This window comes from Callithrix jacchus, chromosome 5 (assembly GCF_049354715.1).
Source record: "Callithrix jacchus isolate 240 chromosome 5, calJac240_pri, whole genome shotgun sequence".
NCBI lineage: Eukaryota > Metazoa > Chordata > Mammalia > Primates > Cebidae > Callithrix > Callithrix jacchus.
The window spans coordinates 12,689,413-12,704,768 of record NC_133506.1 but is presented as its reverse complement, the minus strand read 5'-3'; the positions used below and the strand labels follow the sequence as shown (position 1 = coordinate 12,704,768).

The 15,356-nt window shown below is 44.9% G+C and overlaps 1 long non-coding RNA gene across 3 annotated transcripts in view; it reads left to right on the top strand.

The window, feature by feature from the left end:
* The first annotated feature begins 5,726 nt into the window (after positions 1–5,726).
* LOC103792815 (uncharacterized) overlaps positions 5,727–15,356 on the top strand; it is a 42,480-nt gene continuing 32,850 nt past the window's right edge. For all 3 annotated transcript variants that reach the window (XR_619701.4, XR_008481195.2, XR_008481196.2), the window contains exon 1: positions 5,727–5,944. This is a non-coding gene — a long non-coding RNA (uncharacterized LOC103792815). The remainder of the gene's footprint in view (positions 5,945–15,356) is intronic.

Sequence of the window (15,356 nt, the reverse complement as noted above, 5' to 3'; positions counted from 1 at the left end):
ATATGCAGGTGTGAAGATTCAGCACGTGTACAACCACATCAAAGCCTGGATGGAAGGCTTTATCTGGTTATGGTTTACAGAAGCATAATCATTAATCCCATCAGATGTTACCTTATGTGCAGAAAAAGGCAAGGGTTAGGGTCATTCATCTTGTGAGAAATAGAGTGACTCAGGCAAGAGGCGTGGGTCCCGATAGGATGCTGTCAGCTGTGGTTCTTGTTGTTAACTTAAAATGCTACATGTCATTGTCAATTGAAAATTTTCATCAGATTTTACTGTGGCTATTCTAAGTTTTGTCTCTATGCTGTTTTGTCTTCAAAGCATGCCTCCAGAGAGCTGCACATTGTCACAGTCAGGGGCTTTGTGAAATTTTGCTGGCAAGCAGCAATGAGCACACGTGGCTTCTAACATTTGCTACTTTATCTTACATGGTGCTGTGAGACAAACACAGCATCTCTTGAGGTGCGCCAACCAGAACACATCACCTCCTGGGGCTGCTGATGCCTTCTTTTTATAATTTTAATTCTTATGGGTACATAATAGGTGTTTGATGCCCTTTTTTTTTTTGAGATGGAGTCTTGCTCTGTCACCCAAGCTGGAGTGCAGTGGCATGATCTTGACTCATTGCAATCTCAGCCTCCCGGGTTCAAGCATTCTCCTGCCTCAGCCTCCTGAGTAGCTGGGATTACAGGCATGAACCACAATACCTGGCTAATTTTTGTATTTTTAGTAGAGTCAGGGTTTCGCCGGGCTAGTCTCAAACTCCTGATCTCAAGTGATCTGCCCTCCTTGGCCTCCCAAAGTGCTGGATTACAGGCATAAGCCACCATGGCCGGCCTCGTGCTCTCTTAAATAGCAGCACAAACACAACTTTTGTTGGTTTCTTCCCTGGCAGAAGTTTGGACAGCCCTACCCTAGAGGGACCTGGATACAGAAACCCTGAGTGCCCAGTGGTGGAACCACTATGTGAGGAACATATTTATTTAATCAACATATCTTTTGCTAAGCAAGGTCTTCACCTTCAGCCCTCAGCTGGGAGAAACCTCGCTACTACATGGGGCAGTTCATCAGCAGGGCAGCCTGGATTTCAGGCATGAGTCACCGTGCCCAGACTCAGTCTTTTTGATATAGACATTTAGGGCTATGAACTTTCCTCTTAGCACCAGCTTTGCTGTATCTCAGGGGTTTTGATAAGTTGTGTCACTATTGTCATTCAGTTTGAAGAATTTTTTAATTTCCATCTTGATTTTGTTTTTGACCCAATGCTCATTCAGGAACAGATTATATCATTTCCATGTATTTATCCAGGTTCCTTTTGGAGCTGATTTCCAGTTTTATTCCACTGTGATCTGAGAGAGTGCTTGATATAATTTCAATTTTCTTAAATTTACTGAGGCTTATCACAGGGTCTATATTGGAGAGAGTTCCATGCACTATTGATTATAATGTGTATTCTGCCATTGTTGTCTGGAATGTTCTGTATATATCTGTTAAGTCCATTTGTTCTAAGGTATAGTTTAAATTCATTGTTTCTTTTTTGACTTTCTGTCTTGATGACCTGTCTAGTGCTATTAGTAGAGTATTGAAGTCCCCCACTATTATTGTTTTGCTGTCTATCTCATTTCTTAGGTCTATTAGTAATTGTTTTAGATTTGGGAGTTCCAGTATTAGGTGCATATACATTTAGGATTGTGGTATTTTCCTGTTGTACAAGGTCTTTTACCATATACTGTCCCTCTTTGTCCTTTTTAACTGCTGTTGCTTTAAAGTTTGTTTTGTCGATGTAAGAATAGCTACCCCTGCTCGCCTTTGGTGTCCATTTACATGAAATGTCTCTTTCCACCCCTTTACTTTAAGTTTATGTGAGTCCTTTTGTGTTAGATGAGTCTTCTGAAGGCAGCAGATAGTTGGCTGGTGAATCTTTATCCATTCTGCAGTTGTGTATCTTTTAAGTGGAGCATCTAGGCCATTTACATTCAATGTTAGTAAAGAGATGCAAGGTACCATTCCCCTCATCACACTATTTGTTGCCTGTGTACCTTGGTTTTTGTTTTTGCTTTTTAAATTGTATTTTTGTTTTATAGGTCCTCTGAGATTTATGCTTTAAAGAGGTTTTGTTTTGATGTGTTTCAAGGATTGGTTTCAATATTTAGAGCTCCTTTTCGCAGTTCTTGTAGTGGTGTCTTGGTAGTGGTGAATTCTCTCAGTATGTGTTTGTCTGAAAAAGACTGTATCGTTCCTTCATATACGATGCTTAGTTTCGCTGGATACAAAATTCTTGGCTGATAATTTGTTTGGGGAGCCTGAAGACAGGGCCCTAATCTCTTCTAGCTTGTACGGTTTCTGCTGAGAAATCTGCTGTTACTCTGATAGGTTTTCCTTTATAGGTTACCTGGTGCTTTTGTCTCATAGCTCTTAAGATTCTTTCCAAGAAAATGGAGGACAATGTGCCTAGGAGATGATCTTTTTGTGATGAATTTCCCAGGTGTTCTTTGTGCTTCTTGTATGTGGATGTCTAGGTCTCTAGCAAGGCCAGCAAAGTTTTCCTCAATTATTCCCCCAAATATGTTTTTTAAACTTTCAGATTTCTGTTCTTCCTCAGGAGAACCTATTATTCTTAAGTCTGATCATTTAATATAATCCCAAACTTCTTGGAGGCTTTGTTGATATTTTCTTATTCTTTTTTCTTAGTGTTTATTGGATTGGGTTAATTCAAAGACCTTGTCTTCGAGCTCTGAATTTCTTTCTTCTACTTTTTCAATTCTATTGCTGTGGCTTTCCAGAGCATTTCACATTTCTAAAAGTGTGTCTGTAGTTTCCTGAATTTTTCATTGATTTTTCTTTATGCTATCTATTTCCTTGAGTATTTATCCCTTCATTTCCTGTATCATTTTTTTAGATTTCCTTGTATTAGAGACTTCACCTTTCTCTGGTGCCTCCCTGATTAGCTTAATAACTAACCTCCTGAATTTTTTTTTCAGGTAAATCAGGGATTTCTTCTTGGTTTGGATCCATGGCTCATGAGCTAGTGTGATTTTGGGGGTTGGGGGGAGTGTTTAAGAGCCTTGTTTTGTCATATTACCAGAGTTGGTTTTCTGGTTCCTTCTTATTTGGGTAGCCTCTGTCAGAGGGAAGGTTTAGGGCTGAAGGCTGTTGTTCAGATTCTTTTGTCCCACAGGGTGTTCCCTCGATGTAGTACTCTCCCTCTTTTCCTATGGATGTGGCTTCCTGAGAGCTGAGCTGTAGTGACTGTTATTTCTCTTCTGGGTCTAGCCACCCAGCAAGTCTACCAGGCTCTGGGCTGGTACTGGGGGTTGTCTGCACAGAGTCCTGTGACGTGAACTGTCTATGGGTCTTTTAACCGTGGATATCAGCACCTGTTCTGATGGAAGTGGCAGAGGGTGCAATGGACTCCATGAGGGTCCTTAGCTTTGGTGGTTTAATGCTCTGTTTTTGTGCTGGTTGGCCTCCTGTCAGGAGGGGTACTTTCCAGAGAGCATCAGCTGTGGTAGTATGGCGCGAGCATGGCCCTAGAACCTCCAAGAGTATATGTCTTTTGTCTTCAGCTACCAGGATGGGTAGGAAAGGACCATCAGGTGCGGGCAGGGCCACGCATGTCTGAGCTCAGATTCTCCTTGCAGTTCTTGCTGCGGCTGATATGGGAGATGGGAGTAAGGTTCCCAGGTCAATGGAGTTTTGAACCTAGGAGGATTATGGCTGCCTCTGCTGAGTCATAGGGGTTGTCAGGGAAGTGAGGAAAACCAAGCAGTCACAGGCCTCATCCAGCTCCCATGCAATCTGAAGGGCTGGTCTCACTCCCATCATGCACTTCCTAACAGCACCAAGTTTGTTTCCAGGCTGTGGGCAAACAGGGCTGAGAACTTGCCCAAGGCTACCTGCCTCCCAGCTGCAAAAGAAAGGGGCTTTCGTTCTTCCCTTGCCTTTAGAGTCTCACTTCCACCATGCACCCCCATGTATCAAGTCTGTTTCATGGCTGTGGGTAAGCAGAGCTGAGAACTTACCCCAGGCTACCCACCTCCCAGCTGCAAAAGAAAAGGGCTTTAGTTCTTCCCTCGCCTGTGGAGTCTGCACGCCAGATTCACACCCTCCCCACAGTTCTGGCCAGAAGTCTTCTCCACAGGTTCAAATTGTTACAAAGTTCAGCTGGAGACTTTCTTCTCTCCGTGGCATTTTTCCCATGCCTCTGGCTGCTCTCCTGAAGGATCCCTGACTGCCAGGCAGGAACCGCCTGCTTGGGAACCCAGTAATCTCCCAGAGCCTTTCCCGCTGCTTCCTCTACCCCCCTATTTCACTCAGTTCTCTAAATTGACTCAGCTGCAGATAAAATCAAAATCTTCTCTGGCAAACTAGACCTTCAGTTTCCCCAGTGAGGGGTATGTGTTCGAGAGTGGAGGAACTCTCTTTTCCAATTCCACGGTTTGGGCATGCACAGTATTTGGGGTGTCTCCTGGGTCCTGCAGGAGCAGTCTTCCTCCTTCAGAGGGTCTGTGGTCCTCTTGGGATTCCTAATTTATTACTGCAGTCATTCTGGAGCTAAAATTCACAGTATGAGCTCCACACCCTGTTCTGTCTGTATGAGTTGGAGCTGCAATATAGTCCTGCCTCCCATCTGCCATAATTGACACCTTGATTTTATCCTCATAAACTCATTTTGGACTTCTGACCTCCAGAACTGTAAGAAAATAAATTTGTGTTGTTTTAATCCATTAAGTTTGTGGTGACTTGTTACAGCAGCAATAAGAAACTAATACACCTGGGTACAAATTTCCTTGCTACCTTTGAGGATGAATAGTTGGAAAGCACTTTGGTCCTCCCCAGACTACATCCCTCTGGCTGGACATATGTGCTCCTGTCTTAAATCAGTGAGGACAGACATAGAATGAAGTTGATCTGGAGGGCACATAACAGGTTCAGAAAAGAACAGGGTGATTCTGACAGTCAAGGAAGGCTAAGGGTCGAATCTACAGAGAGCAAAAACAAAAAGCAGGGAGGAACACACAGAGTCCAGGAGGTCAGATTACAAATTCAGCACTGAGGAACAAGACTGACATGCTCAGCTCCTAAGCCAGCAATGGCTTCCCCCTCTGTTTCAGCTTTGCACATCAATGGGGAATTGTTCATTGTAAGGCCAGTTGCCTTGCCGGGAGTCAAACGGACACATTCATCACTCTCCACGCCTGATAACTGTGTCATCACCCGAGCTCATTATCTGGCTTCCCCACAAAGCTTCCCCACACCTGCCTCTGCATACCATGCCCAAGCACACACTCAGCACTAAATTATGCATCCAACCTCCAGCCCGCTGTTAAAAGAGCCTGCAGAGAAATTTTTTTTAAAGAAGCCCCACCATTCCCTGCCCAACAACTGCCAGCCCCATACGCCCCTGGCAGGCCCACGTACCCAAGGTCCTGCCTGCCTACTAATGGCAGCTAGTTTCATGTACTTCCTACTTCAACTCCATGTACTTCCTGCTCCTCAACAGCCAATAGAAATGCTTTCTCTTTGTTTCCCCAGTAGTCAATCAAGGCCCACTTACCCAAAGTCCCTCCCACCTACCAATGGCAGCTAGTTTCATGTACTTCCTACTTTAACTCCATGTACTTCCTACTCCTCAACAGCCAGTAGAAATGCCTTCTCTTTGTTTCTCCAGTAACCAATCAATTGCCTGCACTCCCCATAAAACCGCTGGCCCTGAACAGTCGGGTGCGACTTCTCTGGCCCCCACTTGGGCCACTGAAGCTTGCCTGGGAGCTGAATAAATTGGCTTCTCACTTTTTTATACCAGCCTCAGTTTCCTCATTTTACCTCGGAAATAAATCTTACATTTGGTGCTGAAACCTGAGAAGAGTTGTGAGACCCCCCTCCTGGGGAGGGAAACCAACTCTTCCACTGGAGGCTAGACCAGGAGCTGCTCTGCCATGAGGTAAGACTTCTGTTGCCCATAACTTTTCCTGCTGCCTGCTCTCTGGACTCCCTGCTCGTAATTGTGGCCACGTCGGGCACTCCTTCTCATTACTCACTGTGGGCACAGGGCCCCGGCCTCGTTCCGAGGACCTGAGCATAGTGGAGACATCCCTACACCCTTGTCTTCTCCCCATAAGGGGTCTCTCAGGGCCAGGAATCTGAGGGAGATGTCCCCACCTTCCTGAACCCTCTCGTAATCTCCGGTGTTCGGTGGGGACAGCCCAGGATGCTGAGCCGCCCTTCCGATCATCTCCGCAGCAGCGACTAAGGTTTGGGTGATAAGAAGCCCTGTTCACAAGTCCGGGCTCTGCCCAGGACTGAAACAGACCTCTGGATCTCAATCTCAAACTTACCCTTTGGCAGGTCAACTCCCACTTAGGGACTTTTAGTTTCTCTCTCTCTCTCTCTCTCTCTCTCTGGCACTTTTAGTCTCTCTCTCTCTCTCTTTCTCTGGCACTTTTAGTCTCTCTCTCTCTCTCTCTCTCTCTCCCCCCCCCCTTCCTGAGCAAGTGTGTGAGTCAGTGAGTCTATGTGTAGTCCCACAGCTTAACGGCTACGGGGCTTGTGTAGGCCTCCACCCGTGGTTCCACGGGGACGTCATAAGGCATAACGGTGATTCACCTCAGGACCAACAGTTCTGAAGTGACCATCAGACTGGTCTCCCATCTGGGGGTGGGGTGGGGGCACCCACCTTTGTTCATCAATTCTATACGTGGCCTTGTCTTTATTGTAGATTCACCAGCTTTGTTAGGCTCTTACTTGCTGATATACACTGGTTCAGGCCTGCCTCCCTGGAGGTACTGGATATTCTGCAGTGGGTAACAGACCACTAGCTTCAGGGGAACTTCATTGAGTTCCTGCCTCTACAAATAAATCTGTTCTCCTTTTTCTTTCTATTCTTCTACCACTGAAACCCCACTTCCCACTTCCACTAGTTTCACTTCCTCTAACTCTACCATGTGGCAAATAGCTCTAGCCCTGTCCCTGTTTATTTTCTTCCTCATTGTTATCATTGCAGCCTGTAAGTTCTCTCAGCCTCCCCCTCCAGGAAAGGAGCTTTTCTACCCGTGTTGGGTATAATTGCTTTTCGTGTCCACTTCTTGCTCTTAAGCAACAGAAGAAGATAAAATATGGGTAATCAGAACTCCCGCCCAGACCCCAAGTCACCACTAGGATGCCTGGTCCAAAATCTACCTAAACTGAGTCTTTCTATAAAAAAGAAAAGGTTACTCTTCCTCTCCTCTGTGGCCTGGCCACAGTATCCTCTAGACAACCAGTCCAAGTGGCCTCCTGGGGGCACCCTCAACTTTAACATTCTAACAGATTTAGACAACTTCTGCCAAAGAAATGGCAAGTGGGCAGAGGTTCCCTATATTCAGGCTTTCTGGCACCTCCACTCCCACCCCAGCCTCTGCTCATCCTGCAGTACTGCCCAAGTACTCCTGGCAAAAAACGTCCCCCCACTGCCCTCAGCCCCTTCGCCGACCTCCTCCTCTTCTTTTTCTGACCTCAATCTGCTTGAAAAACTCTCCTTACCCTCCACTCCATCCACTAACCCCCCGCCATATGCGGACCCCCAACCTCCTGCTCCTCCTCCTCTTCCAAGTTCAGATGTGGACTCTCCTGTTAGTGCTCACACTCGCTCACACAGCACTCCCAGTGACAAAAACTCCCTCCTTTGTCCTCTCTGTGAGGTGGCCAGAGCAGAGGGTGTTGTCCGAGTACACGTTCCTTCTCCCTTACTGATCTGTCCACCATTGAGAAGAGCTTAGGGTCATTCTCTGCCAACCCTACTGCTTACATTAAGGAATTTCGTTATCTCACTCAGGCATACGACTTAACCTGGCATGACACTTATGTAATCCTGTCCTCTATCCTTACTCCTGACAAGCGTAACTGCATCCTCATGGCAGCCAAGGCACACGCTGATCAAGTACATCTCACTAATGATCAGATGCCAGTAGGCGCAGTGGCAGTCCCTGAGGCCGATCCAAACTGGGACTATCAAACTGGCCAAAATGGCCACCGCCACCGAGACCAAATGCTACAGTGCCTCCTAGCGGGCATGCAGGACGCAGCCCAAAAAGTAGTTCATTATGATAAACTGCAGGAAATAACTCAGGGTCCTACTGAAAATCCAGCTGCCTTCCTAGACCGGCTAACTAACGCTATGGTCCTTCATACCCTAGTCGATCCAGACTCTTTAGCTGGGGCTACCCTCCTAGCGGCCCATTTTATTTCCCAGTCAGCACCACATATTAGAAAAAAACTAAAGAAGGCAGAGGAAGGCCCCCAAACTCCCATACAAGACCTGGTAAACATGGCATTTAAAGTTTTTAATGGCCGAGAGGAAAAGGCTGAGGCTGCCCGCCAAGCTGAGCTGCAGCAACAGGTAAGCCTCCAAACCCAAGCTCTTGTAGTGGCTCTGAGGCCGGCAACTCACCAAGCGTCTGGTGTAAGGGGCCTATCAAAGCCCCTCCAAAAGGGTCCCTCAGAACCCTCTGGACCCGCCCAGACTGCTTCAAAGGTCCTGCCCAGGCCCTGTTTCAAATGCGGCCAGGAAGGACACTGGGCCCGACAGTGCCCCTGTCCATGTCCGGCCCTTGGACCCTGTCCTACCTGGAAACGGACCGGACACTGGAAGGTAGACTGCCCATCCCGGACTACAGGCTCACCCCCCACACCTCCATGTGAGGGGCAGGCCGGTCCGAAGGATACAGTCCCTTCATTTGAACTCCTCGGCCTCCTGGATGACTGATGTGGCCTGGACTCAGAGACCCCTATCACCCTTGCCGAGCCCAGAATAACGCTACAGGGAGCGGGTAAATCCATTTCCTTTTTAGTGGACATGGGGTCTACCTATTCTGTATTGCCTTCCTACTCAAGACCTAGCACACCTTCCCAGGTGTCAGTTATGAAAATTGATGAAAAGCCCTCCTGCCCCAACCAGACTCCTCCCTTAGCCTGTAACCTTGAGGGACACCCATTCTCTCACTCCTTCTTAATTATGCCTTCGTGCCCAGTTCCCCTACTAGGGCGGGACATCCTCCAAACTCTAGGGGCCACCCTCCAACTCACTAGCCCCTCACAGCCAACCTCATCCCCCACCCATCTTCTAATACTAACCCTAACTGGCAATGTACCTAGTCATAACCCTTCCCCTCAACCCCCTATCTCCCCTGAGATAGCCCCTCAGTATAGGATCTCTCCAAGCCTGTAGTGGCCACATATCACACACCAGTTAAAATATTTCTCAAAAACCCTACCCACTTTCCCTCCCATCCTCAGTTTCCCATCTCAAAAACCACCATCAAGGCCTAAAACCAATCATCACTCGACTTTTGGCCCAGGGACTCCTTATCCCCACCAGTTCACCTTGTAATACTCCTATCTTACAGCCATCCAGAAACCACCATCTAATTCAAGACCTCCATCTAATCAATGAGGTGGTAGTACCTCTCCACCCAGTAGTCCCTAACCCTTACACCCTGCTATCCAATATTCCTTCCACTACCTCTCATTTTACAGTTCTGGACCTCAAAGATGCCTTCTTTACTATTCCTTTTCACCCAGAGTCTTACTTTCTCTTTGCCTTCACCTAAACTGACAAGGTATCAACATGTTAAATTTAGCCAAATACACAAATTTCACCAACTGCTTTTTATGTGCCTCCCTCAACAACCCCTTTGCCACAGTTCCCCTCCAGACCAGGTTCAACCTGTCACAATCGCCTACAGGGCAGCCTAGCCCCCACTTAACAGACATCCCCCTGTTTAAAGTACACTCTCAAGGACTCATTAAAAAAAAAGAAAAGAAAGAAAAAGCCTAAGCCACAGTTTCCTACTCACCAAATGCGTGGCAACTTGCTGGCCCAAGACTGGCAAATTAATTTTACTCATATGCCCACCCACAAAAAACTTCACTACCTCCTAACCTTTATAAATACTTTTTCTAGATGGATTAAAGCCTTTCCCACCTCCAGGGAAATTGCAGACACAGTAACCTTCCTCTTAATTCAAAAAAATCATCCCTCTTATCATTATTTGTCTTTTACTTAATGTTAGCCCCTTTCTTTCTCAGGTTTTTACAAACTCACATAAAGAAAATTTCCAGGATAGCTGTAAATCAAATGTTGCTTCACCCCTCCATCCGACTCACAACCGAGACACCAACCAACTGATCCCCCACTCCACCCCGTTCAACAGGAAGTAGTCAGAGAGAAGCGGCGTCCTATATCATCAAAAAGGTTGGAATGTAAGGCCGGTTGCCTTGCCGGGAGTCAAACGGACACATTCATCACTCTCCACGCCTGATAACTGCGTCATCACCCGAGCTCATTATCTGGCTTCCCCACAAAGCTTCCCTGCACCCGCTTCTGCATACCATGCCCACGCCCACACTCAGCACTAAATTATGCATCCAACCTCCAGCCTACTGTTAAAAGAGCCTGCAGAGAAATTTTTTTTAAAGAAGCCCCACCGTTCCCTGCCCAGCAACTGCCTGCCCCATACTTCCCCGGCAGGCGTACCCAAGGTCCTGCCCGCCTACCAATGGCAGCTAGTTTCATGTACTTCCTACTTTAACTCCATGTACTTCCTGCTCCTCAGCAGCCAATAGAAATGCCTTCTCTTTGTTTCCCCAGTAGTCAATCAAGACTCACTTACCCAAGGTCCCACCTACCAATGGCAGCTAGTTTCATGTACTTCCTACTTTAACTCCATGTACTTCGTACTCCGCAACAACCAATAGAAATGCCTTCTCTTTGTTTCCCCAGTAACCAATCAATTGCCTGCACTCCCCATAAAACCCCACGCCCTGAACAGCCGGGTGCGACTTCTCTGGCCCCCACTTGGGCCACTGAAGCTTGCCCAGGAGCTGAATAAATTGGCTTCTCACTTTTTTATACCTGCCTCAGTTTCCTCATTTTACCTCGGCAATAAATCTTACATTCATAATATTTGTTTTCCATAGAAGGAGGTTAGAACCCTGCAGGCAAAACTTTGCATTAGGCTGAAATCAAAACAGAACAAAATGGCTGCCTTCCCTTCCACCTGGACATGCTCATTAGACTACTGAGGCCATGAAGATGTCAAAAAACACATTTGAGACCAAGTATTTATCTCTGTGGCTTTCCCAAGATCTGTTCTTATGTACTAAACCTAGGATGCGCTAAACTCTTCTTTGAAAACATAGAAATTTCTTGGCCAGAATGGTTCACTTACAGCCTCCCTACTCCCAATTATGCTGTTACCATTTTGGCACCTTTCTTAAGTGAAGAAAGAAGAGATGAAATCAATGGGGTAAATGATAGGAAATAAGAACACACCTGCACTGTATACTTGTATACTTTCTTGGTGCCAGATTTCATGAGGCACATTTGACATACGGAACCACGTTTAAACCTTGTTTTCACTTGATCATTTAAAAGTGGGTTATATCTCTTCACCTGGAATTTTTTGATACAGGAGTGACATCAATGTGCAAAATAAAGTGGACATTGTTAACATGGTTTCCTTGTGAGTAGCTGTTGGAAGCACATGGTGCTTCATCTCCAGGAGGTGTTCAAAGAAGCATCTATTTCTTTAAAATAAGTATTTCTTTAAACATTTTTATACAAGATTTTAATAGATGCTTTCTCATGTACGACCTTTTTACATATAAAGATGAGTTCGCCCTCATTCTTTTTTTTCTTAATTTTACTTTGAGTTCTGGGGTACATGTACACATGTCACAGGATTGTTGCCTAGGTACACACATGCCATAGTGATTCACTGCCTCCATCCCCCTGTCACCTACATCAGGCATTTCTCCCAATGTTATCCCTCCCCAAACTCCCCACCCCCTGCTGTCCCTCCCCCAGCCCCCCACCCCCAACAGACCCCAGTGTGTGATGTTCCCCTCACTGTGCCCATGTGTTCTCATTGTTCAACACCCATCTATGAGTGAGAACATGCGGTGTTGGTTTTCTGAGAATGATGGTTTCCAGATTCATCCATATCCCTACAAAAGACATAAGCTCATCCTTTTTTGTGGCTGCATAGAATTCCATGGTGTATATGTGCCACATTTTCTTTATCCAGTCTATCATTGATAGGCATTTGGGTTTGTTCCAGGTCTTTGTTATTGTAAACAGTGCCGCAATGAACATATGTGTGCATGTATCTTTATAATAGAACGATTTTTTTGTTGTTGTTGTTATTCTTTTTTTTTTTTTTGAGACGGAGTTTCGCTCTTGTTACCCAGGCTGGAGTGCAATGGCGTGATCTTGGCTCACCGCAACTTCCACCTCCTGGGTTCAGGCAATTCTCCTGCCTCAGCCTCCTGAGTAGCTGGGATTACAGGCACGCGCCACCATGCCCAGCTAATTTTTTTTGTATTTTCAGGAGAGACGGGGTTTCACTATGTTGACCAGGATGGTCTCGATCTCTTGACCTCATGATTCACCTGCCTCAGCCTCCCAAAGTGCTGGGATTACAGGCTTGAGCCACCGTGTTTTATTCTTTTTTATAGAATGATTTATAATCCACTGGGTATATACCCAGTAATGGGATTGCTGGGTCAAATGCAATTTCTATTTCTAGGTCCTTGAGGAATTGCCACACTGTCTTCCAAAATGGTTGAACTAATTTACACTCCCACCAACAGCGTAAAAGTGTTCCTGTTTCTCCACATCCTCTCCAGCATCTGTTGTCTCCAGATGTTTTAATGATCAGCATTCTAACTGGCATGAGATGGTATTTCAATATGGTTTTGACTTTTATTTCTCTGATGACCAGTGATGATGAGCATTTTTTCATATGTTTGTTGGCCTCATAAATGTCTTCTTTTGTAAAGTGTCTGTTCATATCCTTTGCCCACTTTTGAATGGGTTTGTTTGTTTTTTCTTGTAAATCTGCTTTTTTAGATTCTGGATATTAGCCCTTTGTCAGATGAATAGATTGCAAAAATTTTTTCCCATTCTGTTGGTTGCTGTTTCACTCTAATGATAGTTTCTTTTGCTGTGCAGACACTCTTAAGTTTAATTAGATCCCATTTGTCTATTTTGGCTTCTATTGCCATTGCTTTTGGTGTTTTAGTCATTAAGTCCTTGCCTATGCCTATGTCCTGAATGGTATTGCCTAGGTTTCTTCTAGGGTTTTTATGGTGTTAGGTCTTATGTTTAAATATTTAATCCATCTGGAGTTAATTTTAGTGTAAGGTGTAAGGAAGGGGTCCAGTTTCAGCTTTCTGCACATGGCTAGCCAGTTTTCCCAACACCATTTATTAAATAGGGAATATTTTCCACATTGCTTGTTTTTGTCAGATTTGTCAAAAATCAGATGGTTGCAGATGTGTGGCATTACTTCTGAGGGCTCTGTCCTGTTCTTTGGTCTGTATCTCTGTTTTGGTACCAGTACCATGCTGTTTTGATTACTGTAGCCTTGTAGTATAGTTTGAAGTCAGATAGGGTGATGCCTCCAGCTTTGTTCTTTTTGCTTAGGATCGCCTTGGCTATGCAGGCTCTCTTTTTGTTCCATACAAAGTTTAAGGTATTTTTTTTTCCAGTTCTGTGAAGAAAGTCAATGGTTGCTTGATGAGGAGAGTGTTGAATCTATAAATTACTTTGGGCAGCATGGCTGTTTTCACAATATTGATTCTTCCTAACCATGAGTATGGAATGTTTTTCCAGCTGTTTGTGTCCTCTCTTATTTCCTTGAGCAGTGGTTTGTAGTTCTTCTTGTAGAGATCCTTCACATCCTTTGTTAGTTGTATTCCTAGGTATTTTATTCTCTTTGCAGCAGTTGTGAATGGGAGTTCACTTATGATTTGGCTCTCTGTTTTTCTGAGCCCTCATTCTTGAATTCTGTATTTGTAAATCCAGAACTAAAATTTATTTGTAAATCCAAAATCAGTATTTATGGTGCTTTTGCAGTCATTTGTGTACATGCACAAAACAGAGAATAATTTGAGTCGTCCGATGCACATTCCCAGGGAGGTTGAACAAGCTGACATTCTGCCTTCTTGTTTCAGCTCTCATATAGTAAACAGTTATCCTTTCCAACATCTATTTAATGCCATGTCTTTTGATTTTTTGCTTTCTGTTGGTGATTTTGCTGTTTAAAATGGTCCCCAAGCACAGTGATAAAGTGCTGTCTATTGTTCTTAACTACAAGAAAGCACTGATGCACCTTACAGAGAAAATATGTGTTCAATAAGTTTTGTTAAAGAATGAGTTATGTTGGTTTTGGAGGTGAGTTCAGTGTTAATGAATCAATGAGATACATTAAATAAGGTGTCTTTAAATAGAAACACACATACAACAAAGTTATGTATTTATCTCTTGACAAAAATATTGTGACCAGTGGCTTGCATGAACTTGACCTGTACTTCCCCTAGGAGCAATGGTTCAGTATTCACTAATTCAGTGTTTGAGATGACTGTAGAACATGACCACCATGAGTAATGAGAATTGACAGTCATATTTTAAGTTTAAACCTTGTTTGTCACAAGACATAACTTTGGATGTTAGTTGGATAAAACCATAGGGTCCAAGATTTGAAAAAGCCAAATGGCCACTTTGCAAGACATCCCTGTCACCCCTCCCTCCTGCCCAAGTCTGCCATTTTGATGCAAATTGAAACCCTTTAGGCAGAAAGGACTGGGATGGAAATACACACATTTAACCAAACCACACGCCACACTTTCAGGTGAATACATGTCCAGAAGAGCAGCCCTCATTTTTTTTCCAAGAAAAAAAAACACTACGAACTTGAAAGCTCCAGCTCATCTGTTCTATCTTATTGCTATGGAACGGAAAGAGGAAAACCACACACTCTTCCCATCCCACACTGGAAAAGAAGGTAGTCCTTGGCCAAGACTTTAATTGAGCCTTTATGTGGCAATTGCAAAGCTTTTTAAAGTCAATCTTGGCAGAGCTGAGGGGACAGTTACTAAGGAATAGTGCTACTTCCTACTCCCAGTGACCCAGGTATACAAGGGGAAGGGGAAGGTTGAGAGAATAGGAAGGAGCCAGTGATCTTCCACATCAAAATGTGAAGTTTAACTCCACTGAGGAGCTGTGGCCTTGAAAATTGTGGGGCATCAAGAAAAATGTGATTCTTCCTCCTTGTGGGTTTCTACTGTCTCTGATAATTACCATTTGTCCTTGGAGTGAGAAAGAAAGAGGAGAGAGGAAGGGGGAAAGAGAGAGCTTGAGGGAGAAAGAGGGTGGAGCAGAGAGAGAGCAACAGTCGCATGCCTTTCCACTTGATTCAACAGCCACTTACTGGAAAATGTGAAAGATGAAGAGGTTCGCCTGCAAAATATGCAGATAGGAGAAGACATGGAAGGGAGAGCTCATGCTGGGCTACCCTGTGGGTCCTAGAAGGCAA